We start from the raw sequence: 22,712 nt of genomic DNA on the forward strand, positions 1-22,712 counted from the left end.
CTGAGCCCTAGCCCCGTTGCTATGAGGGGTGCTGTGACTGCTGCACAGTCATGCGGTGGTCCCAGCAGGTCCCCTAGGCCTATGTCGACGGGCGCTTCGTCGGTCGACAAAGTGCCCCCCGCCCACTCGTCGCGCTGGCGTCCTTCCCCATGGCGGTAAGAGGGCGGCTGTTAAACCGGTACGGGCATGGTACAACCCGCCTCGAGCTGCTGATGCGGGCGCGGAGGCAGCGGTCGACTTTCGGGACAGTGGGGTGAATATGGCGGGCACAGGTGATTGGTCCGACATGGTCGCTTACCATGCGGCATGTTCACGGGAGCTGGGACTTGCTTCCGGTGCCTGTGTGCAGCCGGGGTCGGCGCCATCTTTCCCCGTGCTGTTCTCTGCGCAGCCAGAATTGGCGGCGGGGAGAACAGAGGCGGGACGTCCTGGCAGGCGCAGTGCGGCCAGGAAACAAGATGGCGGCTCACATAAAAAGAAGATGGCGGCGGGTTCGGGGAAGCGGGCGGTGAGCAAGCAGCCCAGCCAGGGAGCGGGGGCTTCTGCGGTGCCTGTCGCTTCTCCACCCCGGTCCCCCCCGGGCCCCTGTCAGCATGGGTCAAGGCCAGGGGGGGAGTGTGCTAGGAGGGATAGGGTCGAGGGTGTTTTGGACTCGATTTGCCCTTCTCCTGCCTTGTCATCTTTTTCTCCTGCAGGTCCAAGGAGGGAGCGTTCCAGGCGAGGGAGGAAACGCCGGGCTGGAGGACATCGCCGGCACGGCCATCAGAGACGTCGCAGATCAGGTGACGTGAAGAGGCGTGGTCGGCGGTATTCCTCGTCTTCCAGCGATGGATTCTCCTCCTCGTCGGCGACGACGTCTGCATCATCAGGATCGTGGAGGAGGTCGTCGCGGAGATCATCACGGCCGCAGAGACGCAGTCGACGCCGGGAGGTGCAGCGCTTGTCGGTGGATCGGGAGCAGCTGTCCCAGGTTGTCCCTCTCGCCGGGCCGGTGGAGGAGGTGCAGGCCGTGGTTCCAGTGCCGCGGCAAGTGGCTGAAGGACCCTCTGGAGTCGGTGGGACCTCTGGGAGCGGTGAGTCGGCCTGCGGTGACGCATGGCTTAATAAATCTAATGCATCGGTTGCGGATTTGATTTCTGTTTTAAAAGCCGTGGTGGCTGGGTTAAAAGTGAATGAGGGAACGTCGTGTCCCTCGGTGCCACCAGAGGGAGCTATGCCCCCGTCTGAGAAAGAGAATGCTTTAGCTAGTTTGACGTTTAGAGATTCATTGTTTTGTGGAGTCGCTCCTCTCGGGACTCATTTGTCAGCGGAGATCAAGGACAAGATTTGGAGGAATGAATTTGTGGATATTTGGTCCTTGGTCTCGGTGGAGCAGGTGACTGTCGACAAGGAGCGGGGTTTTGAGAGAGGTTCAGATAGGAAAGCAAAAGTCGCGAAAACGTTTGGCAACTGGGTACAGTGTTATGCTACACTGGCTCATGTTATTTGCCAACGCTATCCTGGGAAAGGGGCCGAGTTGTTTGTCTATTTTGACACAATTTTCAGCGCCCACAGGCTGCACGGTGGTGCGGCCTGGTGGCGATATGATGAAGAATTTCGGCGTCGTTTGGCTTTGTCGCCTGATATTAGTTGGGCGACGAAGGCAACGGACGTGTGGTTGCAGCTTATCTTAGCGCAAGGGAGCAGGCAACAACGCCCCTTTCCCAGTGCGGCCGCAGCGCCGGGCCCCGCCCCTGGAGTTGCGGCCGCTAGGCCCTGGGTGCCTGTTGGCTCTACAACGAGGGCCACTGTCGTTTCTTTGCCGCGTGCAAATTCCGACATGAATGCTCCATCTGTGGGGGCGCTCATGCGGCGCTCCGGTGTTTCCGGAGAGGTAAGCAGCCGGTTAAGGCACCTCCTTCCGGCGCAGCGGAGAACGCCGGTGAACGTGCTCGAGATGGGCCCATGGTTAGAGCAGTACCACAGGAGACGGGAAGCAGAGGTGCTCACTAGCGGGTTTTCGTTTGGTTTTGAGATTCCTTTTGAATATTCTGCGACATTGTCATTGGCTGACAATTTGAAGTCGATCAATGAGAATGTGGGCATTGCGCGGCTAAAATTGGCGAAAGACGTGGAATTAGGGAGAATGGCAGGTCCATTCAGCGAGCCGCCGTATACGAATCTGCGAGTTTCCCCCCTTGGTTTAGTTCCAAAGAAGGAACGGGGAAAGTTTAGGCTGATTCATCACCTTTCCTCGCGGTGGTTCTGTTAACGACGGTATTTCTAGGGCGGAGGCGGCGGTTTCGTATACGTCTTTCGATGTTGCAGTAAGGCTGGTACAGGCGGCTGGACAGGGGGCGTTGTTAGCTAAATCTGATATTGAAGCGGCCTTTCGTTTGCTGCCGGTTCATCCAGAGTGTTTTCACCTGCTGGGTTGTTGTTTAGATAAAGGGTTTTACGTTGATATGTGCCTTCCCATGGGTTGTTCAATATCATGCAGTTACTTTGAGATGTTTGCGTCATTTCTAGAATGGGTAGTTCGTTTGGAGTCTGGTTGTGACTCGGTCATTCATTATCTGGATGATTTTCTTTTTGTAGCTCTGGGTTGTGCAGCACGTTGCTGAGAGTGTTTCGACAGGTGATGTCGCGTTTTGGTGTACCTATTTCCGAAGATAAGACGGAAGGTCCGTTAACTGTTTTGTCATTTTTGGGTATCGAAATAGATAGCGAGCGGATGATTTTTCGCTTGCCTGATGAAAAATTGGCAAGGCTAGTGACGCAAGTTGACCAGGTCATGGGGTCGAAAAAAGTGACGTTAAAACAGTTACAGTCGTTAATGGGACTGCTGGTGTTTGCTTGTCGGATAATTCCAATGGGTCGTGTTTTTTCTAGGCGTTTGTCTTTAGCCACTAGGGGTATCTCGAAGCCGAATCATTTTATCCGGGTAACCTCTTGGATGAAGAAGGATTTGTTTGTCTGGCATTCGTTTTTGAGTTCGTTTAATGGGAGGTCGGTATGTCAGGACGCGGAGTTGTCTAATGTAGACTTGGAATTGTTTACGGATGCAGCCGGAAGTGATGGTTTTGGAGCAATTTTGGGCCGAAGTTGGTGTAGGTCCCCTTGGCCCTCGCATTGGAGTGATTTGGGAGTTTTACGTAATTTGACACTATTGGAATTGTTTCCTATTATAGTTGCAATAGAGTTGTGGGGTAGCGTGATGGTGAATAAGAGGATTGTATTTTGGACAGACAACATGGCGGTGGTGCATGCGGTGAACGGGTTGTCGTCTAGTTCATTGCCGGTATTAGCTTTATTAAGACGGTTGGTTTTGAAGTGTTTGCGTTTGAATGTGTGGTTTCGTGCAAAACATGTTCCGGGAGTCCGTAATGTGATGGCTGATGCTTTGTCTCGTTCACAGGTGTCCCGGTTTCGGGAATTGCACCCGGCAGCTTTGGCAGAAGGGGAGTCCCCGCCCCTTCACTTATGGGCCCTGGTCGAGGACAACTTATGAGGCTGTTGAGGGGTTCGGTGGTACCGGCGACTTGGAAGAGTCATTGCAGAGCGTGGGATCGATGGTTGGAGATTGCGGGGAATAACTTCCCATCACAGGATGGGTGTCACCTGGACGTCACGTTAGCAAGTTTGGTACAATTACGTCAGGAAGGGGGTAGTGCGGCCACGGCGAGCAAGTTTTTAGCAGGGGTGGCCTTTATGTTAAAATTGTGGGGATGCAGAGATGTTACAAAAGAATTTGTAGTTCGGCAGTCTTTAAAAGGGTGGAAAAAAGAGGCGTGTTCCAGGGACACGAGGCGGCCAGTATCTTTTTCGTTTCTGGGTCGGCTTCTAGCCGTTTTATGTTTTGTGTGTCGGGATGAATATGAAGTGTCCTTGTTCGGCGCGGCGTTTTCTTTGGCTTTCTTTGCCGCATTACGGGTTAGTGAGCTGGTTCCGCACAGCGTGGGTGCAAGCGGTGGTCTTCTCGGATCTGATGTAGTGACGTTGGGAGATTCTCTCAGGGTCTGTGTGCGGAGGTCAAAGACTGACATGGTAGGGAGGGGTGCTTGGCTGTCGATTGGGAGGATTGGGGGGCAGGATTGCCCGGTAAAATGGGTCCAGGAATTCGTGTTGGTCCGATTGCCCGGGGCTCAATTCTTGATCCATCAGGATGGATCCGCAATGTCGCGTTTTCAATTTGAGGCGATTTTTAAGGCCGGTTTGAAGTACCTGGGTTTGCCACCGGGCGAGTTTGGTACACATTCGTTTAGGATAGGGGCGGCAACTGAGGCGGATGCATTGGGCTTGGATTCAGCGGCTATCATGCGTCTGGGTAGATGGCGTTCTAATAGCTATAAGTCATATGTGCGACCTGATTTGGTTTTAAGAGTGTGTAAGCTGGAAGGTTTTCATAGTAAAAATGCCCCCCCCTCCCCCCCCTACCCCCCCACCCCTGTTTTTCCTTCCTCGTTTTATATGGAGTGTTATGTTAATCCTGCCTGTATCTTCATTTGACCGGAATGTAGCTTGATTTTCTTTGTTAGGGTCGCGGCGCCCCCAAGTGTGGATCTTGGGGCATTCGTATGTGCATTGGGCAGCAGTTCGAGCGGGACGTAGGCCGTTGGGTCCGAATTTGGGCCTCTCACAGGCCGACGTCCATTGGAGAGGTGTCCGGGGATTACGGTGGGTGCAGTTACTGCCAGAAGTAGTGGCAGTTACAAGGCACACGTACGGACCTGTTGTCCTGTTCATACATGCTGGTGGAAATGATATCGGCCAAGTAAAAATGGCCGAGTTATTATCATTTATACGGACTGATTTGGCGCGTTTTCAGGACCTGTTCGCCCGTTGTGTGGTAGTTTGGTCCGAGATAGTGGCGCGCACGGTGTGGCGAGGAGCGAGGAACATGGCAGCATTGGAAAGAGTGCGCAGGCTAATTAATGTGCGGGTGTCGCGGTTCATTCGCTCTATAGGGGGGATAGGGTTTGCGACACCAATCCCTGGAGGGGGATAATGCAGATTTGCTGGCGCTGGATGGAGTGCATCTGAATGATATCGGGCTCGATATCTTTTTATTGGACCTCTTGGATGGTGCCGAGAGAGGGTTGGCGTTGCTTGGTGGGGGTGGTCGGGGGACTGAGTAGGTTTCTCAGTTCCCCCTTCTTGGCGGAAAGTACGGCAGATGAAGACGGAGGTAGCACCCTACATGCCTGATGGAGACAGGGAGCATCGGCATTTCAGGAGAAGGAGAGAAAAAGTTATATATATATATATATGTCTTCATGCCGATGTTTGTAAATAAGAATAAAGCTGTGGCCACTTCCACATTTCCATAAAGAAGGTGTTGGTGAGTTAATTCAAAGAAGGATGGTTAAGGTCCTGGGCAGGTAACGTGGATAATGGGTCCTTGCAGTCCCATTCTGCCTGTCATTGGAAACGATAAACAATCTTACTCAGACACACTTTAAAGGGGTTGTCCACTACCGGATAGCTGATGACCCATCCACCAGAGCACTTATTAGCAGACGTGCTGCAGGATAAGTGCATGTCTGCTAGAACACTCCTCTCTGACGCTGCACACGCAGCCAGAGAGGAGCAGGTCAGGAGGAGCAGAGCGGCCTGTGATTTAAAAGGTGAGGCTAACAGAGCGCCGCTTACATTACTCAGCCTCCTGCCCCCACTAATTTAAAAGTGATCGTCCGACAGCAAAGGGCTCTGTGGGGGAGAATAATCCCCCCCCCCCATACAGCCCTCAGTAGCTACTATACTGCAGGGGGGGTCTGAGCATCTGACTGCAGAGGGCTCTGTGGGGGGGGGATTAATTTCCCCATAGATCCCTCAGCAGTTAGACACTCAGACAGTAACTACTGAGTGCTCTATGGCGGGATTCTCCCCCACAGAGCCCTCTGCTGTCAGCAGCATGACGCTCATACACCCCCCCCCCCCTTTGCAGTATAATCCCACCCCCAGCATCAGCCGATCACTTTTAAATTAGTGGGGGCAGGAAGCTGAGCGTATGATAATCCTTCCACATAGAGCCCTTAGCAGTCAGAAGCTCAGACCCCTCCTTGTAGTATAATTTCCCCTATAGAGCCGTCAATATTATACTGCAAGGGGGAGGTTTGTCTAACTGCTTCAACTGTATCTAAACTTTTAAAAAATTCTGAGACACTTCAGTGACATGTCAAAAGTTTTGATCGATGGGGGTCTGAGCACTGAGACCCCATTGAGCACTAAAACGAAGCCGCAGAAGTGCTCGGGTGAGTTTTGCTTCGCTTCTGATCGGCTCTTCCCAGAAAGCCAACCAGTTGGTGTACGGACTCATAGACTTTCTATTGAGCTCATACACGGCTCCTAGAAAAGCCCATCAGAAACGAAACAGCTCAGCGCTCACCCAAGCAGCTCTGCCTCTTTGATTTATCGATCGGTGAGGGTCTCAGTGCTTGGACCCCCACTGACAATAACTTCTAACATGTCACTATGACATCTCAGAAGTTTTTAAAAGTTTAGTTCCCATTTAAAGGAAAGGTATTGTGTTATATTAGGAGTCCCTGTGTTAGCTTTTTCTGGCACACAGGACCTCCCATTATCTATTAATATTACTGGTGCATCTCTAGGTCCTGTGCGCCACAATAGAAATTAGAGTTTATTGATGTCTAGATTCTATTGCGGCACAGCAGAGAAGGAAGAAGACAGAAGACTGCTATGGGTGAGTATACGTTTTTTTTATTTTTCAAATTGCTTATTTTGCAGGTTCCACTGGACCGTTTGGACTACGTTGAAGATTCGTTGGACTACTTCGATGATTTACGCTTTATTTATTTTTTTCTTTATAAAATGGTCAAGGAGATTTGTGTGGGGGAGTTTTTATTTTAGTCCAAAAATGTTTTATGCCTGTATGTTTTTATTGCTTTACCACCATTTTTATGCCTGTATATTTTTTAACACTTTATTACCATCTTAGTAATGGCAGTTGTCTGTTTGACGACGTCGATTACTAAAGCAGGACTTAGCACTAGCCAGTAAAAAGGTTAACATAAGCCCCCCATTATTACTTCGGTACCCACTGCCTCCAGGGCACATGATTTACACATAGGTGCATGGCTCGTTACAGTATGTGTATCAGAGCTGTGTCTTCCAATGATTTCAGCAACTGTGTGTTCATCACGTAACTATGGACAGGATTTTATACCCTGAGAGTTAACAATGAATATTCCTACTCTATAACAAGAAGCAGAGATCTTGAAAACATTTATACAGAAAGTAGATTGGGAAATTTGCTAAAAAACTAAAGAACGCTTTAACGACATGTCACGTACTAGTACGTGACAGCCATTAAGGGGAAGTATGGAGTGGGCTCACAGGTTGAGCTCGCTCCATACTCAGCGGGTGACGGCTGTGTTATAAAAGCCGACACCTCACTGTAACAGGCGGAATCAAAGATCACTTTGATTCCACTTTTTTAACACCTTAAATGCCGCTGTCTATCGCGACCGCAGCATTTAAATTGTAAGAATCAGGGGGGTGCCCCCTCCGAACACGCCATCGCGCCCCCCAGGACGCAGTCGGCTGGTGACAATGGTTGTCATAGCAGCCTGGGCGACTAATAATGGCCCCCAGGTCTGCCATCTATGTACTATGAAGCCCTGCCTTTGAAGCCAAGGCTTCAAAAGAGACTTTCAGAATCACGATATACTGCAAAACATTAGTGTTGCAGTATATCATGCAAGCGATCCAACGAGTTTTTCCCATTTTTCCCCTAAAGAAATGTTAAAAATAAATAAAAGTTAACATAACTGGTATCGCCGCGTCCGTAAAAGTCTGAGCTATCACAATATAACATTGTTTAACCCGCTCGGTGAACGCCGTAAAAATAAATAAATATCTAAAACATTCAAATTGCTGCTGTTTTTTGGTCACCTTAGCTCTCCAAAAAAATAGAATAAAAAGTGATCAGAAAGTCGCATGTACCCCAAAACAGTATCGGTGAAAACTACAGCTCATCCTCCAAAATTTAAGCCCACACACCACTAAATTGATGGAAAAATAAAAAAAGTTATGGCTCTCAGAATATGGAGATACAAAACTTTTTTTTTTTTTTTAGCAAATGCATTTATTTTTTCAGAAGTGGTAAAACATAAAACAAAACATATGAATTTGATATCGCCGTAATCGTATAAACCTGTAGAATAAGGTGAATATGTCGTTTTTACCGCCTGATGGGCTAAAAAAAATGGCGTAATCTATGTTTTTTGCCCATTTCACCCCACAAATATTTTTTTTTTCAGCATCCCAGTAAATTCGGCGGTACAAGAAATGGTGCCATGAAAAACTACAACTTGTCCTGCAAAAAACAAGCCCTCATATGGCTATGTCGACAAAGAAATAAAAAAAAATATGGCTTTTGGAATGCGGGGAGGAAAAATCGAAAATGAAAGAACTCAAATCGAGCGTGTCCTTAAGGGGTTAATTACACTTTCCTGCAGTTAAAAGCGGACTTCACCTCAGCATGAGCAACTATAAAACGGATTAAGGGTAAAGCGACAGACTGCGCTCACGGTGCGTTTATGTTGCGTTTTTAAACTGCAGCAAGTCATTTTTCAATAGAAGTCAATGGTGAAGTTTGTGTTATGGACAGACGGCTGCTATTATATTGCAATGTGTTTTTTGTGCAGTAACTGCATCTTCATAATGTCTGACCGCATGCAGTTAATGACCGCGCTGCCAATGTTGTTGCTGAACTGCTTGCGTTTTTGCTAACAGTTCTGCAATGCATTGTAATGAACTATATACAGGAAGCACCTAATAAACTTCAACACGGGTGAAAACTATGTCCATCAATTATTTCCTTTAAAAACGCAACAGAACTGCAGCATTACAGAGGCAAAAACGCATGCAGTTGACTGCATGCGGTTTTCAAACGCAACAAAACCGCAGCAAAACCATGTCAACGACGCACCGTGTGGCCTTACCCTAAATGTTCAGTATGTAAATACACAAATCATTTAATTTAGCATAGTATAACAACTCATATTTAGCTACAGGTAATAAAAAGGAATAATACAGGTAATAAAAAAGTCGACTACGCTATTGCTTCCGGCAAAACGACGGATCCGGTGCACAAAGGAGACAAACGGAAACCAGGGGCATCGGCTCCGTCCCCATTGAAATCAAAGGTGATGGAGACTGAAACCTCTGGTTTGTTTCTGCTCAGGGTCCCGTTTTGATGGAAACCTCCGACGGAAAGTCAGAATTGGACCCCAACGCAGATGTGAACATAGCCTTAAAAATACACCCTGATGAGCAGGTCAATTAGATCTGTCTTATGGCTATTTGTGTGAGGACATGCATGCTCATGGGCTTCGCCTAGGCAGTTTCGTAGCTGGGAGATTATTATAAATGAATTCTGAATCTAAGGGTATGTGCACACGTAGTGTTTTCAGGCATATTTCGGGGCATTTACGCCTCAAAATATGTTTGAAAAAATGGAAGCAGCACACCTACAAACATCTCAATGGGAAATACGGCGTTCTGTTCCGACGGGGCATTTTTTTACGTCTCATTTTTAAAAAACGGCGCGTAAAAAGACACCCGTGAAAAAGAAGTGCATGTCACTTGTTGAGCTGTTATTGGAGCCGTTTTTCAATGACTCTATAGAAAATCAGCTCCAAAAACGGCCATAAAAAATACAGCGAAAAACGTGAGTTGCTAAAAAAACGGCTGAAAATCAGGAGCTGTTTTCCCTTGAAAACAGCTCTGTATTTTCAGATGTTTTTTTAGTAAGCGTGTGAACATACCCTAAAGTGTGAGAGACTACAGACATAGGTGGAGTTTTATAAGGCTGGGTTCACACGACCCTGCCTCTGCGTGGAACTTCTGTCCCGTACTGTAATCATGATTACAGTACGGGACAGTTGTCCTGCAGCGAGGCAGGGACTCCTAGCATCGTACATAACTATGATGCTAGGAGCCCGGCTCCCTGCACTGTGTTCGGTCCGGGTCTTCCGGCCGAAATACGTTCCGTACATTACGGACGTAACATGGTCGTGTGAACCCAGCCTAAGAACTGATCCAATGAATAAGTGGAGTAGTAGCCCATTGTAACCAATCGGATTTAAGCTTTCATTTTTCAGATGCTATTTTGAAAATGAAAGAAGCCGGTTGATTTGTTGCTATGGGCAACTGCTCCACTTTTTCTTTGCACCAGTTTTGATTAATCGCCACAGATTCTAAGTATTATAAAGCATGAAATAATAGGCCTTGTATGCTAACAAGTACACAGTTTAAAACGTTATTTTTTTCCGAACCAAGACTGCATTGGAGTTTTTTGCAGGCAGAAAATTCTGCCCCAAAATTCAGTTTGGAATTTTGAAGCAGATTTTGATGTCAATGGCAGGTCAGAGACGTAAACGCCCGAAGATAGGGCATGTCGCTTCTTTTTCCCGCGAGACGGTTCTTCCGCTCGTGGGGAAAAAACGCCTCCGCCTCCCATTGAAATCAATGGGAGGCATTTTCGGACGCGGTTTCCGATGCGGTTTCCTTGTCAAAAAATTTGTCAAAAAACTCACTGTGAACTGAAAGGGTGACCAAAATAGATATTTGCAACCAGTACTTATCTGGTCTTCTGGTGAACATTTAAATGAATTTTGGTGCAACCATGTTGATCTATAGGTTGGGCTATTTGAAGTTGTACTATTAGTCTGGTATAGAACGTATCACAGCTAGGGTATGTTCACACGGCTTAGCAAAATACGTCTGAAAATATGGAGCTGTTTTCAGCCGAAAACAGCTCCTTTGTAGCAAGTCGCGGTTTTTTTACGGATGTTATTGGAGCTGTTTTTCGAGTCAATGAAAAACGGCTCCAAAAACGTCCCAAGAAGTGACATGCACTTCTGTTTCACGGGCGTCTTTTTACGCACCGTATTTTGACAGCAACGCGTAAAAAAAACACCTTGTGGGAACAGAACATCGTAAATGCCATTGCAATCAATGGGCAGATGTTTGTAGGCATAATGGAGCCATTTTTTCAGGCGTCATTCGAGGCGTAAAACGCCCGAATTACGTCTGAAAACAGTGCGTGTGAACATACCCCTAGAAGAACTGAGATTCATCCATTCGCTGTAAACCTAGTCTGTTAGATCATGAGCTTGCAGCCAAACTATAGTCTAACTAGTGGTCTTCAACCTGTATCTTTCGAGCTGTTGCAAAACTGCAAATCCCAGCATGCCCTGAGTGCCTGTTGGAGTTGCTGGGAGTGCATAGGTAGGTTGGGTGTTGTTAGCAACTACTGGAAAGTCACAGGTTAAAGAGGCTTTATCACCACATTATAAGTGCCCTATCTTCTACATAATGTGATCAGCGCTGTAATGTAGATTACAGCAGTGTTTTTTATTATGACCTATTTTAGATTTATGCTAATGATTTTCTTAATGCCCAACTGGGCGTGTTTTTACTTTTTGACCAAGTGGGTGTTGTGGCGAGAAGTGTATGATGCTGACCAATCCGCGTCATACACTTCTCTCCATTCGTTTATCAGCACATAGTGATCTTGCTAGATCATGATGTGCAGTCACATACATCACATCAGCTGATGCTCTGCTTGGGGACTCCAGTACTGCTGCCAACGTCACTGCCCATATATGGACAGTGACAGTGAAGTTGGGTCTATACCTGGCCCTGCAAATCCCTGACTAAATCTGGAGACATGATATGGAAGGAGACCTCATGTGAATTGTAATTCAACTTACGGCCGGCATATGCTCTTGCCCTCCCGGACCTTGTGCCTCCTTATTCACGGTGTGGAATAAGCGGATATTCAGAAGAAAATCGAAAGCCATCCGACCTTGCGGTGGAGCTCCAAAGTGGGCTGAGAAACAGATGAATATATAGCCTGGAATTTGCCTTTGGAAGGCTTTTTCGTCCCACCTGTTAACAAGATTGCTCCCTCACATGGATTACAGAGGCTCACCGGAAAATTAGAGGTAAAAATACAAGTTACCATACGAAATCTTGGAAAATTGATTGCCTTTTGAACAAAGGGTATGGTTTAGCCATAACCTGTTTCTTTTTTGTGTCAACTATTAAACATTTTTGGTCCCCAGATAATCCCTTTAATTGACCACTACAAAACTGCATTTACTGTACTGTGGATATTGACGTTAAATGAGCACTGGTGGTATACAGCATTAATTGGACACTGAATGGCAGCATTAATTGATAAATAATTTTATGGGGGTATTAATAGAGTACTATATTGGAGTTTTATCTGGGCCCTTGGGCGACACAGACTTAGTGGGTAAATTACAGAGGCAGTAAAATGGCAGAAAACATCACTTTGTTCCCCCATATAGAAGTTAGACCCTGTTTATGCCCCCATAAAGAAAGTTAGGTGCCCAGATTGTACCCCCATAAATTTAGTGCCCACTGTAGATAGTGTCACACAGCCCCCTCCCTGGAAGTGGCACACAGCCCCTCCTCCCTGGGAGTGCCACACAGCCCCTCCTTCCTGGGAGTGCCATACAGCCCCCCTCCCTGGTAGTGCACACAGCCCCCCCTCCCAGGTAATGCCACACATCCCCCTCCCTGTAGGTAGCGACTTTGGGGCTCACTCTAGGAGTGGAATCCCCAACCAGAGTATTGCCGACTCTCTGGCTGGGGATTCCGCTTCAGGAGGAGCCCCTAACGTCACTATCCATATATGGACAGTGATGTCGGGGGCTTCCCCAAAGATGGAGTCCCGGGCAGAGCTGCTTCTAGCGCTCTGCCTGGGACCCCTTCTCTCCTCCTGGCGTCACTGTCCATATATGGACAGTAATGTCAGGGGCAATCCCAGAGCCAAAGTCCCGGGCAGAGAGCTAATAGCACTCTGCCTGGGACACTGCACTGCTCTGCTTCATATGACAGTGGACAGTAATGTCAAGGGCTTCCACAGAGACGGAGTCCCGGAGCAGAGCCGCTTCTAGTGCTCCACATGGGCCTCCTTCTCCTCTCCTGGCATCCAAATATACACAGTGATGTCAGGGGCAACCCCTGAGTTGGAGTCCCGGGCAGAGCGCTAGTAAAGTCTCTGCTCCAGTACTCCGGCTCTGAGGAAGCCCCTGACATCACTGTCCATATACGCATAGTGACGTCAGGGGCAATCCCAGAGCCAAAGTCCCATGCAGAGCGCTACTAGCACTCTGCCTGGGACAATGCTCTGCTCCTGACATCACTGTCCATATATGGACTGTGATGTCAGGGGAAACCCCAGAGCTGGAGTCCCGGAGCAGAGCGCTAGTATAGGCTCTGAAGCAGAGAACAAAGATTGGATCTAGCGCTGATATGGATAAAAAGGAGACTTCTTCCAAGTTTTATTTGAGTGTTTAAAAACAAAATTGGCAGGATAATTTCCTGGTACAGAGGGAGGGTCAATGGAATGAATAGCCTACACGTTTCAGACGCTTGCTGCGTCCTTACTCATGGCTTATGCTCTTAAGCCATGAGTAAGGACGCAGCAAGCGTCTGACACGTGTAGGCTATTCATTCCATTGACCCTCCCTCTGTACCAGGAAATTATCCTGCCAATTTTGTTTTTAAACACTCAAATAAAACTTGGAAGACGTTTCCTTTTTATCCATATTAGCGCTGGATCCAATCTTTGTTCTCTGCTTCTACTCCATGCCGTGTGCCGACACGAGGACCCGAGCGCTATAAGCAGTACAAGTGTACATACACGGTGAGCTGGAGGATTCCTCCTTTTCTCTTCCTTCAGTATAGGCTCTGCTCTGGAACTCTGGGGAAGCCCCTGACATCACTGTTCATACGTGGACAGTGGCTTGCCCAGAGGCGGAGTCCCAGAGCAGAGCCGCTTCTAGCACTTTGCCTGGCAGGCTGTAGCCGAGTAAACGGCAGAATAGCCGTCGGCAAAACTCTGGCTGGGGATTCCAATCCTGGAGGAGCCATGCAGCGACAGTACCCGGCGGCAGAGTGGGTCCCCCAAAGGGTAGTGGGCGCCGGTACTTGCCCGGGTTCGCCGGGTGCTGACGACGGTCATGCCCATATTGACTGACAACTTTCTCTTGTGTTGCTTCTTACGCCTATTGTATTTCATTATTTGTGATTTATTTATGCATGAATTTGCACTAAGTGTAATATCCTGCCAGTTGAGAACATTTGCTGATGGAACGTAGGTTATGGGGAACTTGATTCAAATTTCTTTGACGAGGATTTACTAGGCTTAGAAAGGTTGAGAAACACTGGTCCAAAGGATTCCCCGATAAATAATGACTGACAGGCACAGAATTACTCTTTGGCCTTTGCGTTTGTGTTATATTTTTATTGTGTTCACACCTAATATGGTTCATAATATGGATAATGGCCAATACTGAACCATACTATATATTTGCATGTTTGCAAGTGTAGAAGCACCATGCATATAAGTAACATTAACCATGCATGCAGGAGTCAATACTTGGGCTCTCCCGTGTCATTTGGGCTGAACCCACGTATTGCCTGCCCAATGCAAAGGGTGAGTGGGCAAAGGGTGAGGATAAAGGGAAGTCTTTCAGATCTCTGCTCATGAGTAAAAATGTCTTATAAATAGGTTATTCCTCCATGAGCGTTCAAGATGGAAGAGGTTAGTATCAATATCAGGTGTGAAAGACATTTAACCACGTTGCAAGTCATATTTGAAGTTATCCATTGTAAGAAATGCTCAAGTAAGTTCAAAAACGGGGCAAGACATAAACCAAACTTTTTAGCTTAGCTTCAGTTACAACATACAACTTCGGTGCTCCCATCTGAAATTTGAATATCTTGCTGTAGGAAAAGCAGGCGCTTCTGTATCCTAGGCAAAAGTATGACGCCGGACTCCTCTCCTTCATAGATCCTATTATTTATAGGAGATGGAAGCTTCTGGAATCATAGATACCTATGATACAGGATACCAGGCACTCTCGGTGGCACATTTAAACTTTGAGCTGGAGCTACACTTTACAACACCATGGGGCACATTTTACTATGATTGGCGCTTTAAACGCCAATGTTAGACTGAAGCCCGCAGGAGTAAGATGCGGCTAATTTATTAAGAGGCGCGCACCTCTTAATAAATTTTTCGCATCTTCTGCTTTCTGTGCACCAGAAGGGGAAAACTACACAGTGACATAATTTGCGCTAAGATTTACTCTATTTTCTTGCGTAAATTATTTTGTGTGGCTTGCGGTGGCGCGTACTCTTCTGCTAAGCTCTGCCCACTTTTTAAAAAGTGCAGTGGGTGGCGGAAACCAATAAAAAGTTGCAAATTGTTGCACAAATATGGCATATGCCATAATTTGCTACTTTTTAAAGTCAGAAAACGTTATCATATAACTCTGTATACAATTGGCTATAGGCATTTTACAACTGGCTACTAATCAAAGTAGGCTAAGTTGTGTGCAAAGACCGTTAATAAAAAACAAACATTTAAATATATAGAATGATGTATTTGTATATGCAGCTGCTTGTTTAGTAGTTCTTTTTTATACAATGGCAGAGATTGCAGATATACATTGCCATCAGTATGCATTTATTTACTGCTGTATAGTTGAATACAATCTGTTGTGTGTCAATTGCTAGTTCGGGATGGGTAGAGGCTGTAGTGTTTTTTACTGAGTTTGCAGCACTTCAGAAAAATGTCCACCCCAATGATCACTACTTTATCTCACATATCTGCAGTTCTCAGAACCCACAAAAACATTTACACTATGTTCACACTTGCATTTTGGCTTTTGTACATAATGAAAATCAAGCCGCTGTGCCGGATCCGTCGTATGATGGACCCAATTGACTTACAATTAGTTTGGTCAGGATGTCCATCGTTTTGACGGGAAGAATAGTGCTGCATGGCAGCGCAATTTTTCCTGTTAAATCTGATGGACATTTGAATGGAGGTTCAGAGCCTACAAAGAAAATGTGAACAGAGGCTTACATATATGAATTATATTAGTAGCTCTTTTACAAGATGAACATTTATGAAATCTGTCCTTGACTCCATCCATACCCTGTATAGCAGCACTTCTTCTTCCCTCTTCTTCTTCATGAGATTAATTTGCTCTTGTAGACTGCATTTCTGAGCCTGCAGTTGGCAGGCTTCTCCTTGGAGTGGCCTTATTTCCCCTCTTAGTTTTCGCAACTCTTCCTGCGCCTTTCTTAGGGCTTGTGTCCCTCTTTCAGCACACTCCAAGCGTTGAAGAAGTTTGGGCTCATAATGGTCTTGGAGGGTACCGTGTTGTTCCTCAGTCAGGCTTTGCAGGTCTGCAGAGAGCCGTCTTCTTTCCTGCAGTTCACGTGAGATTCGCCTGCGTTGTGGAGCTCTAACTCGCTGCTCTTCCCCCTGTCTCTGTTGAGTAAAGGTATTCCGCAGTTGGGAAATCTCCTCTGTCAACCGAGCTGCAACAGTCTCTAGTTCCTTGTGTTCTGCTGTTTTCTGAGCTAATTCCTGACGCCGATTTTCAAGCTGGTATTGGCAAGCTACACATTCTTTAGTCACTCGGAACAATCTGCGACGTATTCCTCGTATCTCTTCCTGCAAAGTGTCCCTCTCCAGTTCTGTCTGAGCCTTCTGTCCATATGCCTGCACTAGTTCCTCATGTGCCTGTTGTACAGCTTCCAATGAGGGCTCCTGAAGTATGGCCAGCTCTCGTATGAGCTCATTTCGTTCCCTTTCCAAGTCTTCCACAGCTGCGATACAATACTGGAACCTTAGCCCAATGTCCTCCAGGGACAAAAGTTCCGGAGTGACTGGTGAAGGGGGACTAGGCACAGCAAGTACCCTAAAGAGACAGGAACCACCTTACGTAAATAAAACTGACAAATTTGTGTTTTTAGGAATGGATATATATACACATATATAATATATTACGCTCATAAAATCCCCCTATCCCAAGTAGGAATCTCAACCAAAATGATCATAAGAAATACAAGCTAATGCATCCCCGCCAAATTGGTAGATATGGCATATATAAAAACAACTCCACCAAATACATGCCCCTTATATACCACAAACAAATGTATATGGTGTATAGTAGTATCTATAGCAGGCACTTGGGAGCACCGGATACATGCTTGTTTGTTTAATTTTTCCTTTTTTTTTTTTTAAACTGAGGAAACATAAATTAAGTGGTAGAAGCCGTATCTTTGCCTCTTAAAGAAATACATATAGAAAAACCCAAAGAGGTTGTGTGAATTATACATAGGTACTGGTAGTGGAGGCGGGGGGAAATCTGAAGTGGAATCTCAAAAAGACACAGCTAAATCAGTCACATGAATCATCAGCAAATAGAGCATATTTCTGCAGTAATGCAGTGTCGTTTTCAACTTTCGTTTTTTTCTGCGGATGTAGTGTAAAACATTGATTGTAACAAACTTTATGTGCGCCAGCGGATTTGCATCAATTTTTACGACGTTTCTGCTGTGCAAACGCTGTACAAAATGCAACAAAACTCAACTTGTGGAATTTAGGCTTCCCATTCTATGGCCCAAACACGCAGCATCTTCGCTTGTAATACACGGCATCGACATGCTACGGATTAGAACGCCGCGCCGCAGAACACTTTCCACGCGACTTTTCTGTATTTTCTTTCTGCAGCATGTGGCTGACATTTGCTGCTACTGTAAATGCTATGAAATTTTCACACAGAATTCGGTTGCGCAAATTCTGCAGCGTATCCTGCCTGTGGGAACATAGCCTAAGTTTCCAAATATTGTGGGTATATAAACGCCACAATTGCAGTTATGCAGTGATGTTAAAATTGTTCAACTAGACTCAAAAATCAGCTTGGCCAGTACTGTTTTAGAGAGATTCCCATTGAATCCAAAAATAATTATTTTTTTCTTGGTCTAAATTCCCTCAAAAACTGAACTTATTCCGGTGTGACGTCCGCTAACCCCACTTGTGTCCCATGAATCCGTTTAGGACTCCTTAACCCTACAAAGTCAATATTTTGTAAGGAGAAGAACTTTACCAATGACCAGTGTAAAGACCCTTCCAAGCAACTCTTTTTCCTAGACCCCTTTGAGAGGGACATGCAGGTTGATGAGGAGGGAAGGGTATATGGGTTATCTGGTCTAATCCTCAGGTTTTGAGTCCTGCTAAGCTTTAATAATTTTTATTATTCATTTTTCTTACAGTTCAATTTCTGTATGGATACTCAGTTTGCTATATATTCATGTTATACAGAGGAGCCCATAATACTATACATAAGAAGTTATACAGAAAGATGTTGTCACATTTCTTCCCATTCCCATTATTAGAATTTCCTTCTGTGCTTCTTCTTTATGTAGAATCTCATCTTTGTCTGGGCCATTACGTGAACTGTTAGTGCAGCTGTTTATTGAAGACTGTCACACTCCTCAACCCCAGTGGTGCCATTTTATGCGCATCTTTCCATTCTGAGTGTGCATTTGTACAATCCCACCTTACATTGCTCCCCTATGTGGCACTTTTAATAACTTCCGTCTATCCTGCTTCAGTATCATATGTAATTCTACTTTCCTTGCACCTGAACTTCTGAAAAAAAAAAAATCCATTGTTTTCTACTCCTTAACCTGAGGCTGATACTACATCTAGGTGCTATTATATATAAAATCTTACCTCCCTTCTTGTGAGTTTTCTCCTTCCTCCTCCGGACTGGACATTTCATCTGCACAAACTGACTCCTCTGTTATAAATAAATGGTGCACAAGAGCCTGTGCGTAACGCCCCCCCCCCCCCCTTCAGAGGCAGGGCGAGACTTGTAAGCTGTCACTTTATCTTCCACATGCTTCACACAAAACTTGGGCCCTTAAGTCTAGCTGGGCACGCCTGAGATGACACTGCAGCTCTTTTCCTGGCAGAGCTATAGTTTACCAGGGGTTAATTTGTACGGTGCCAAAAATTTGAGGATTGGCTAATCCAATAGAAATCTGTCAGCGGCACCCAGTGTGCTTGGTCAGGCCCAGTGAGATGCCTGTTCTAGATGCAAGCACCAGCTGCAGCACCATTTCACATGAGCAGATTTTTTGGTGTAAGGGCATGACCACACGTGGCGGATTTCCTCCGCAACTGTCCGCATCAATGCCGCACAGAATCTGCGTTGCAGATTCTGCTGCGGATCTGCACAAAATTTGTAGAAAATTGATGCAGACTAGCTGCTGCGGACTGCGGAAAAAGTGCTTCCCTTCTCCCTATCAGTGCAGGATAGAGAGAAAGGACAGCACTTTCCCTAGTGAAAGTAAACAAATTTCATACTTACCGGCCGTTGTCTTGGTGACGCGTCCCTCTTTCGGCATCCAGCCCGACCTCCCTGGATGACGCGCCAGTCCATGTGACCGCTGCAGCCTGTGCTTGGCCTGTGATTGGCTGCAGCCGTCACTTAGACTGAAACGTCATCCTGGGAGGCCGGACTGGAGACAGAAGCAGGGAGTTCTCGGTAAGTATGAACTTCTATTTTTTGGACAGGTTACTGTATATTGTGATCGGTAGTCACTGTCCAGGGTGCAGAAACAGTTACTGCCGATCGCTTAACTCTTTCAGCACCCTGGACAGTGACTATTTACAGAGGTCTCCTAGCAACGCTCCCGTCATTACGGGAGCCCCATTGACTTCCTCAGTCTGGCTGTAGACCTAGAAATACCTAGGTCCAGCCAGAATGAAGAAATGTCAAGTTAAAAAAGCAAGACGCATCCGCAGCACACATAACATGTGCATGACAGCTGCGGACTTCATTGCGGAAAATTAGAATCTCCATTGAAGTCAATGGAGAAATTCCGCCATGAGTCCGCCACTGCTCCGCAACAGACAGAGCATGCTGCGGACACCAAATTCCGCTCCGCAGCCTGTGCTCCGGAGCGGAATTTTACGCATCGTCTAAACGAACACTGCTAAATTAAAGTAAAAGTCAATGGACAAACGGCTCCGCTGCGGATTAACGCTGCGGAGTGTCCGCAGCGGAATTTAAGTGAAATTCCGCCACGTGTGAACCCAGCCTAACAGGAAGAAAAATCCAAGCTATTTTAAGGATAAATGATATATGTGCAATGTCAGATGGGGCTTAACATAGAATCATTTATTCTAATCCTTGGTATTAGTAGTAATAATGGTAGGAATAACTGCTATATCACCCAAACACTGTAAAAATCTTTAATCTGCCATCTGATAATACAGAAAGTCTGATAGACTGGTACAACCTGATCTGTAATATCACAAAACCAATACATTTAGAGACACCCCTGTGATTAAACAAATGTCATGGTAGAACATTGTGGTTTAAAGATTTATAATCTTAGAGGTAAATTTTATATACTATGTTATGACAGTCCAATAATCCAGAATATTCGATAATCTGACAGTTCCCAAGGGGAAAAATATTTAAGGCTTCAACAAAAATGAAGTATAAATAATAAATATATTAACAATCTAAGGTAGGGATGTACAACCTTTTCTGGCCCCCACATTGTACGATTATAACACTCCCAAGAATCACAATAAAATGTAAAGGGGTATTTCCATATGAGGCATTTATGGCATGTGTGGGGGTTCCACATCTGGGATACCCACATATATAGTGAGAATGGGAATTCCCCTTTACTCCAGGAAAGACAGGGTGGCCGCACATGTAAGCAGTTATCTCCTTTGCAATTTATGAGAGTTATGGAAATACCTGAGCATGTCATAATGCCCATAAACTACAAAGGAGAGAGCCGCACACATGCACACCCACCTCTCCACCTTGCCTTCTCTCTGGAGTGCCGGACGTGTCCGACATTACTGGCATATCTTGTGGATATGCCATAAATGTCTCTGGTGGAAATACCCCTTTAAGGAAGCAATATTGGTAAAGTCGATGTAATGGTTTTCACAAGTCATAACACAGTAAGGCCCCGTTCACACAGAGTTTTTTTGCAGGCAGAAGAAGTCTGCCTCAGAATTCCATCAGGAAATTTGAGGCAGATTTTGAACTGCCTGCACGTATTTTTCTGCGTTTTTTTAGTGAGTTTTGCGCCTGCGGCCATTAAAGCTAATGCAAGGACTGTGGGGAAAAAACAGTGAAAAACACTCAGAAACTAGCGCTGTAGGCTTTTTCTGGTCAGAGGCAAGAAAGGAAATTTTGCTTTTTTTTCCACGAGTGGCCAAAAGCCGCCCGGGAAAAAAACCACCTCTGTTGCCCATTGAAATCAATGGAGGGTGATTTTAACCGTTTTTTTGGTGCTGATTCCTACGCAATTTCTGTGTGTGAACTGACCCTGGCAGTTTTATCTGCTTAAAATAGAACTTATGCAGCCTCTGTTCCTACCATAACAGTGCCAGACACATAATGGGAAATTTATGAAGCCCACTACACCACCATAGCAAAGTCGCAGAAAACGAGCGTAAATTACTGTGCAAATCTGCACCACTTCGTCGCTGGCGTAGATGTGATTTTACGGCACGTGGACTCCAGAGATGCGACTAATTTATTAAGACGCATGAGTGCTTTTCTTGTGATGAAGGTGGTGTACCTGCATTGTTCTGCTGGAGCAGGCCTAGTCAGAAGAGACCTGGTCTGCATCGCTGGAGGAGAGAACGGGGCGGAACAGGGACAGGTGAGTGCTTGTTAGAGCGGGTGGTATGTACAGGGGACATTGTGTGGCACTATGTACAGTGGGCATTGTGTGGCACTATGTAAAGGGGGCATTGTGTGGCACTATGTAAAGGGGGCATTGTGTGGCAATATGTACAGGGGGTATTGTGTGGCACAATGTATTTGGGCCAGTGTGTGGCACTCTGTACTTGGGCCAGTGTGTGGCACTATATTTACAAGGGGCAGTGTGTGGCACTCTATTTACAGGTGGGCAGTGTTTGACACTATCTACCTTGGTTTTTACACGACGAGTAGTTGTCAGCACAGATCCACTAGCCTAGCCGTTTTTATATTAGACTTTCTAATATAAAGGACTAGGCTGGTGGATAGATGCAGAACAGTACTCCTATTGTAAAAACCATAGGATAGCAGGAGCGTCGCGAAAATAACGGTTTAAAAAGTATGCATTTGGAAACCCCATTTAAAAATCCTGTTTTTTCCCATGGATGCGGTTGTCAAAAGACATCGGTGTCTAATGTCTTGATAGGTGGGGGCTGCACAGAATGGCATTGCGGGCCTATTGTGTCCCCTGGGCTGCAGGTTGTGCACCCCTGAGCTAAGATATGTCAAGCAATATGTCACGCTGAATCTGAATTTTTTGTTGTTGTTGTAGAACTGGAAATAATTGTTAGCCCCACATTTTGTGATATAACTCTTACCCATTGGTTGCCACCAATTTTATACATGTAGCCACTAGTAGGTCCATAATTAGGAGGTTCTACAGTGTATTCTAATACAGGATTCGCCAACCTGCGGCTCTACAGCTGTTGCAAAACTACATTTCCTAGCTGGAGCCTAGCTATAGGGGATGCAGAGGTAGCAGTAGCACCCAGGCATTGGTGCCTGAGTGGTCCCAAGGGCCCCTTTGCCACATAGGTAGACACCACCATTATAAATGGCACATGGTAGGTGGGGGACACTGTTACAGATTTACTATTGGGGCCCAGGTATGCCTCTGACTCCCAGCATGGCTTAAGGGGACTTTATTGACCTTTCTATGGCATTGAGAGAACATATCTGTGATGTCAGAGCAAAACTATAAAATTGACTTTTATCGGGGACAAACTACTGTATAAAAAACTGCATGTACAATCACTTTTTATTTATTGTTTACAGTTATACAAT

General features: G+C 46.0%; 1 protein-coding gene and 1 pseudogene across 1 annotated transcript in view; one reads left to right on the plus strand and one right to left on the minus strand.

Moving 5' to 3' along the window:
- LOC142733358 (histone-binding protein RBBP4-A-like) overlaps window positions 1-22,712 on the plus strand; it is a 153,759-nt gene that overhangs the window by 36,115 nt on the left and 94,932 nt on the right. The gene's annotated exons all lie outside the window — the stretch shown is intronic.
- Window positions 15,926-18,624, minus strand: LOC142733349 (syncoilin pseudogene; annotated as a pseudogene).

This window comes from Rhinoderma darwinii, unplaced genomic scaffold, assembly GCF_050947455.1.
Source record: "Rhinoderma darwinii isolate aRhiDar2 unplaced genomic scaffold, aRhiDar2.hap1 Scaffold_94, whole genome shotgun sequence".
NCBI lineage: Eukaryota > Metazoa > Chordata > Amphibia > Anura > Rhinodermatidae > Rhinoderma > Rhinoderma darwinii.